The sequence below is a fragment of the Patiria miniata genome, unplaced genomic scaffold, assembly GCF_015706575.1.
Source record: "Patiria miniata isolate m_02_andy unplaced genomic scaffold, ASM1570657v1 HiC_scaffold_19, whole genome shotgun sequence".
Classification (NCBI taxonomy): domain Eukaryota; kingdom Metazoa; phylum Echinodermata; class Asteroidea; order Valvatida; family Asterinidae; genus Patiria; species Patiria miniata.
The window spans coordinates 2284531-2291121 of NW_024037057.1; the positions used below are offsets into that span (position 1 = coordinate 2284531).

The 6591-nt window shown below is 38.6% G+C and overlaps 1 long non-coding RNA gene across 1 annotated transcript; it reads left to right on the forward strand.

Annotated features, from left to right (window-relative positions):
• The first annotated feature begins 362 nt into the window (after positions 1-362).
• Positions 363-1545, forward strand: LOC119725964. Its single transcript, XR_005270765.1, has 3 exons — positions 363-400; positions 1066-1255; positions 1414-1545. It is a non-coding gene; the product is annotated as an uncharacterized LOC119725964 (long non-coding RNA).
• The last annotated feature ends 5046 nt before the right edge of the window (positions 1546-6591 follow it).

Consider the following 6591-nt stretch of genomic DNA (forward strand, 5'->3'; position numbering starts at 1 on the left):
CAGTGCGGCAGCAATGCGATTTTAGTAATTTTGAGTATTGCAAAGCCATCAAATGTGGTGTAAATCCCTCTTATCCGCGCGAACTAAATACAGTGCAACTTAATCGATGCACAAAAAACATACGGAGCCATTTGCAGAAGTGGAAAGTCGCTGCATATAATTTGAATGTCGAGTGCATGGAAACTGATCCTCCTGCGATGTGGTTTGTTCGACGGCGATGCATACACTGATAAGACAATATGTCCAGCGCATAGATACAAGTTAGGGTTGAGTTAGACATCATCAAGGAAATGTTGTCATCTACTCCATAAAGTGAAAGGCAAACCATTCCGTGGCTGGAATAAAGCAACTAGCCGTGAGATGTTTGATCGATTGTGTATCCTGATCACAGTTGGAACAGGTAAGAAGACAGAAATCAAACAAACACACATTTCTGAAATGAATCAATCATGGTCATGGTCCATTTCTGATCAACTGATTTTGTTTCTGGGAAGGTTATATCAATTAAATCCCTTATCATGCAGTTGACTTGGGACCAGTGACATGTATCATTGTGTGAAAAATTAATACTGGTTGTCACAGCTCTGGACCACACACATGGTTTTCGGCAGTGGACACACATGGTGGATATTTTGATTTTTTTTTATATAAAGAAAGTTGGAGCTGCACTGAACATGCGCAGTTTGGGGAATAAAACAAATATTTATTTTGCACTTACATTGTTGTCTTGACCATTTACAAGAACAATTTCAGATTGTTTTCCCTTTTATACAAATCCTCCAGCGCCAGCCAAATCAGAAAATGAAAAAGTAATAATTGTAAATAAATACAGTCAATCTAAAATAATAAAAGAAGATTTTTTTATTTTTTATTTTTTTATTTTTTTATTTATTTTTTTTTTTTTTTTTGGGGGGGGGAATTTATGACATTGGTTTTGTTCAAGGGATCTATTGCTCAATATTGTTGGCTACATACGCCCCGCTTTATATCTTTTACGTTTAAAAAATATTAAGCCTGCTGCGGCCTTTACACTTTGTTAATTCTCACTGTTCATGTGACTTTCAGGTATCTGTAGAGGTTGTCTATCTAAGCACTAACAAGCAGTTACACACCAGCCAGCGGAACAATTACCACCTAGCGATGTGCTCTCTAAAAGGAACAGGAAGAGCAGCAGTGTACAATCAGTGATTTCACATCGCCGGCTGGTGTACCATCTCTCCAACCCACCGACACAGAATGCACTTCAGTTCATGAGGTAATGAGAGTGAACTAAGAATGGACATTGACATATTGCATCTCATTTATCACAGATGAATTGTAAGTACTCTTCTTTGAGTACATACATTTGTATTTCAACCCTGCTATATGTAGCACGCATCTCACTGTTTTTATTTTCCTCATGATTATTTCTAGCATACATCTGAGTCATCATCAACTGATGGAGATATTACAAAGGATGTAGGTGCACTTGACTCTTCTTGGGCTCCAACCCCCCGACCAAAGAATGTGGAGCTGCAATCCCTGAACACTTTCCTAACTCAGGGTGGAATGTCTGCTGTTGATGGGCATCTTCATCTGTCATTAGAAGAAGCATCTGATAGCACCATCCGTTATTATAGAAGGAAGGCAAAGGAAGCCTTTGGTTTAGTTCTTCATTGTTTAGCACCAGGTCAAGAAGTTGGGCTCATGAAGAATTGAAGATTACCATCGGTGAAACAACTGCTGAATCATCACAAAGTAGTCAAGATTTTGAAAGTAGTACCCGTTTTCATTTTTTTTTATTGCATCCTTTTTTACCAACATTTTTGCATTAGTGGTTTCATGTTCTCTTCCTTTACGTATTTTGTGTTTAAACAAAGGGTTATCATGGCTTCTATTTTGATACTGTGTTAGTTCAGTTTTCTTCTTTCAACTTCCATTTAAGTTTAAAGTTCAATTTAGTTTTGTACAGTTGACTTTCGTTACAGCAAGGTCGGTGAGACCGCCCAAACTACCTCTTTAAACAGAAATGTTGCTTTAAAAGGACAGCGAAACAAGGAGACACAAAGAGAACTAGAGATTTGAGACCTCAGAATTTGCTCTTTATAAGCAGAAGTAGGACATCTTTATAAAAGTGCTCTTTATAACAAAAGTCGACTGTAGTACTACCATTTTACTTATTTGGTTGTTTGGATAACAGGTTTAAGGTTTGGGAAAAAGTTAATTTGGATCCTTTTTGATTATTGGTTTTTTTGAATGGTTTTCTTCAAATTTTGGTTGGTAAAATAAATCATTCTTTTTTTGTTGTCATTCTAAAAATGTGTTTGTCATTGTTTCTATTTATTCAAATTCCTCTCTACTTGTTCCTACCCCATCTAGGTCTATCTCATTTTTGACAGCGAGTACCCCAACATTTTCGTTTTTCTCATTCAATTTATTATTTTCCCAAGTTTATTAATTTTCCGGGTTATATTAACAAGCCAAAAAATAACAGAATTGTCATCCAAGCCTCATCACTCCCACATTTGGTGCACGATATGTGGCAGGGTGTACCCCCCCCCACCCCACCCCCATTGTGTCTTCATTGTGTTCTGGTAATCTCAGGAATTCTGTAGATGATTATTGGGGGATACTTCTGTTAACAAAAAGACAAGTGTGTGATGAGTATAGGAACATATGTGGGGACTCCCTCTGCCACAAATCGGGCAGGGTATACATTCCATCCTGGACTCTGAAAGGTGGCGGCCATATTGATTTAAGATGACCCCCCCCCCAACCTAAAAATTGGATTAATTAAGGGGTTATAGCACCCCTAATGGCGTCTCCAGTATTAAAATAGGTTTTAATTTTATTGATCATGAAAAATATACACGTTTGCCAATTTTCATAGCATTCAAGCAAAAAAGTCAAAAATTATGTGAAAAATACATTTTTTGACCAAAAAGGTGCCCAAAAAACGCCCTCTATGAAAGATTTTTAAAAACATTTTTGACGTCATTATTTACAAATTGGAAAAATAAAACTTGGTGGCAAATTTCATGAAAATTGGTTGTCGACTTTTGAAAATACAGAAAAGGGGGGGGGGGCACTGAATGCCCCTCCCCCGTCCCTTTACTACCGAAAAATAGGGGTAATACAGGCTCCTGCCATTTCATACTAAAAACTGCTGACAATTTTTTTATTCTTGATACTTAAAGACCATGATAAGAACTCTCTTTCACCTGAGTGCCATTGTTCAAAGACCTGCACTAATGACGCTACGGCGACTTAAAGATCGCTATTTCTATGACTCAACTTTGGGGGTACCCTTAGTGCCGTTGCCTCCTAAGAGCAATTTTTTTTCTAAATTTTGAGTTCCTGGTTTAGGTCAGGATACAACCTCAAGACCATGCAAATTTCATTTCTCTGCTGCTTTCCCCTGTTGAGCAGCAAGCGTTTAAACGTTTGTACCCCAAAATCATAAAAATCACCATTTTTCACTAATAAAAAAACATGTTTGGCTCTTTTTTTTGGCTACGAAGGTCAGATTGGCCAAATATTTTGTACAACCTCAAGGCTAGCTATGACCCACCTACCCCCCAAATTTTAACCAAATCCGCCGACCCCCACCTTGTCACGGTCTGCATGGTCCTCTCGTGGACACACTCTTAATCAAACCAATACTTACCGGGTAAAATGTTTAGACTTCAAGCTTTAGAATTATATAAAAGTAACGGCGGTACGCGTTTCCGCTGTGACGCTAGCCTCGCAAAAAAAAAAATGCTGCCGATATGTTGGGAATCCTTGTATAATGATATGACTTATAATGACTGTGCCACAACCACACCGACAGGCGTTCGAATACTGATTGTTAATAGTCAATCCATTCACCATAGTTGACGGACTAAGTTTCGGACTCGAGGAATCGAAGCCTTACTCTGCCCCTTAAATTGGATGCAGCTCATCCCAATTCAGCTCCAACAGAGTGCTAGGCAAGCTGATATTCAAATGATACCTGTAACATAGGGCCTACACTCAACAAAAAAGAAATTCTTTGTTTTCTAACTCAAAAACGTCTGAGCACCTCTCGCTCAAATAACAACTAATCAGTACAGAAATTCCTTAGCAATCCAGCCATACTCTTTGTTTGGCCAAAAGCAATGCTATTGTGTACGAAATAATGCAATTTAATGACAATTAATACCGAAAACAGTTGCACTTTTGTATACGTGCCAAATAAAAAGTATGGCTAATTTGCTATGGGAATTCTGTACTGATAAGTCGTAATTTGAGATAGACGTGCACAGCAGTTTTTGAGTTACACTTTTTTTAAGGGAGTGACTTTCTGGTTTAAGAACGAACTCCTTGGTCCGTGTGCCTTGCTTGTTCGCAGTCCATTGTGTCTTTATTTTTGCAAATAAATGTGCATTTCAAATCTGTTTGGTTATTGGTATTTAGTACGTGCCACGAAAATTCTGGATTGCTGGACTGGTACCCTGTAACCATGCATACAAATATTCTAAGATCTTACGTGCACCAGTACAACCCCGAAGAACTCAGCACACATAAACAGTCGACGAAACTGCGCAATTGTGTGCATGCGTGTTGGAGCGAAATGTCTCTTTCGGAGAATTAAGCTATCACCCGGGAGAGTGCTAGTGAGACCGTGACACCGGCTTTTTGTTTCCTGGTTTTAGATCCTAGTAATAGCTGCGGCTCAGGCCAGTTCGCCTGTAACGATGGATGGTGCATCCCCGCCTCCTGGCAATGTGACGGCTGGAGTCAGTGCTTTGGTTCCGATGGAGAGGACGAGGCAAACTGCTCCTAAATGAGTGAGATTAAAGAACCATTTTGTCAACATTGCCCACGTGAACAAGCCTTAAAGTAAAAAACAACTAGAAATGTGTCTAGTCGATGAACACAAAAGGCTTTTCTGCATCATGGGTTTGTTTGTATGGGCTTATACGCGTTATTTTGTTCATATTTCAGTCAGGCAACGCCTCCTATTAACGACGTTTGTTTGATGCGATTTCTTGTCACAGGGTTCACGCTACCGGGGACGACAATGCCACGGGATCCGACACAACGGACATCGAAATGTTCAGTTTTCACCGCCACAAGTTATCCATAGACTATAGCCCTGGCTTAAAAGAATATTTTTTTTTCAATGGGTGATTTGTCAATTTGATTTTGATTTGGTTTTAATGCAATGATAATTAAACTTTCAGATTATGAAACCACATTTAAATAGTACACGTTTCTATAAAAACCAAACTGACCTCCTGGTCATGCCATTACTTACATGATTTGTGTAAAACCTATCAGCACATGTTTTCTTAGACGATATTCCGCCTGACATGTATCTTTAGAGAACATCTAAAACTACTTTGTCCGTCACTATGTTTTCCTTTGGCGGACACCACAAAATAAAATCACCAGTCGTAGATAGCGTGTCCTCTAAATACCACAAAATAGAATGACCCCTCGAAAATAACGTGTCCTCTAAAGGCCAATAATTATGCAAGTTTCTATAAAAATACAGCTCGCAACACTGTGGCCTACTTGTCTTGCAGACTTCTTTAATGAATCAGGAAAAAGTTGGATACTTAAAAAAAAAATACAGTAATTGTCAATATTGAGAATAAATACAATTTTTCAAAATGTCCAGCCTTCGAAGTATTGAAGTTCGATTCTGTGATAGTTCGTCAATAAAGTAGCGTTGCAGCTAATTAAAAAAAAGCAAATGAATTTGTTTATATCTCCCCGTTGACGTACTTTTATTATAGAGGAAATTCGAAAACGAATTACACTTTCATTGTGATTGAGAATTTCATTGCAAGCTTTCCTCCAATCGTAAACATTTGTGACCAAACGGGTATGGATTCTTGCACACTCATATAGAGTTATAAAGACAGTGGCTTCATTCGTTTGTTATCTGTAAATCGTTTTAAGAAGTTAAACCATCTCCTACAGTGGCGGTGAGAGACTCCTACAGTGGCGGTGAGAGACTGACTGGCTTATGACATGTGACAACCCGTACTCAGTAAATATCATTGGTGTAACTCTGTGGATAGATTTTTTGTCACTTTTGAAAGCTTCTCCCAAAGTACCTCTCCTGTAGACTTGATTCAAGACATGTCTTTATACAAGTGAAAATTCACTCCATTCTACTGTTTCTTAGGAAAAGACGATTTAGAGTGAAATAAGTGTTATCAAATATGTCAAGATTTCACTCTCGAGTTTCCACTGACTTGCTTCTTTTTCTAAGTGAAATGCCGCTATAACGAACGCCGCTATAACGAACATTTGGCTATAACGAACATCCCATTTGGTCCCCAAAATAATAAATTATATTAAAATGCACAATTAGTATGACATCGGTCTTGTTCATTCAAGGCAGGCTCGTGCGATGCATAGTTCATCAGAGTTGTACGGTGCAGGCGCATGCGCACACTTGCATACAATTGAACCGATCCAGTGGAAACCAATTATTGTCGGGCCACATGTTATTCCAATTTGGTAAAGTTATTATTCAAAAACGTTCGTTGAAATTAACATTTAGTCTTATCCTTATGTTTCCTTAACCCTAAAGGGGCCGGGTTATTTTGACCATCTCTCAGCCGGGGGGGGGGG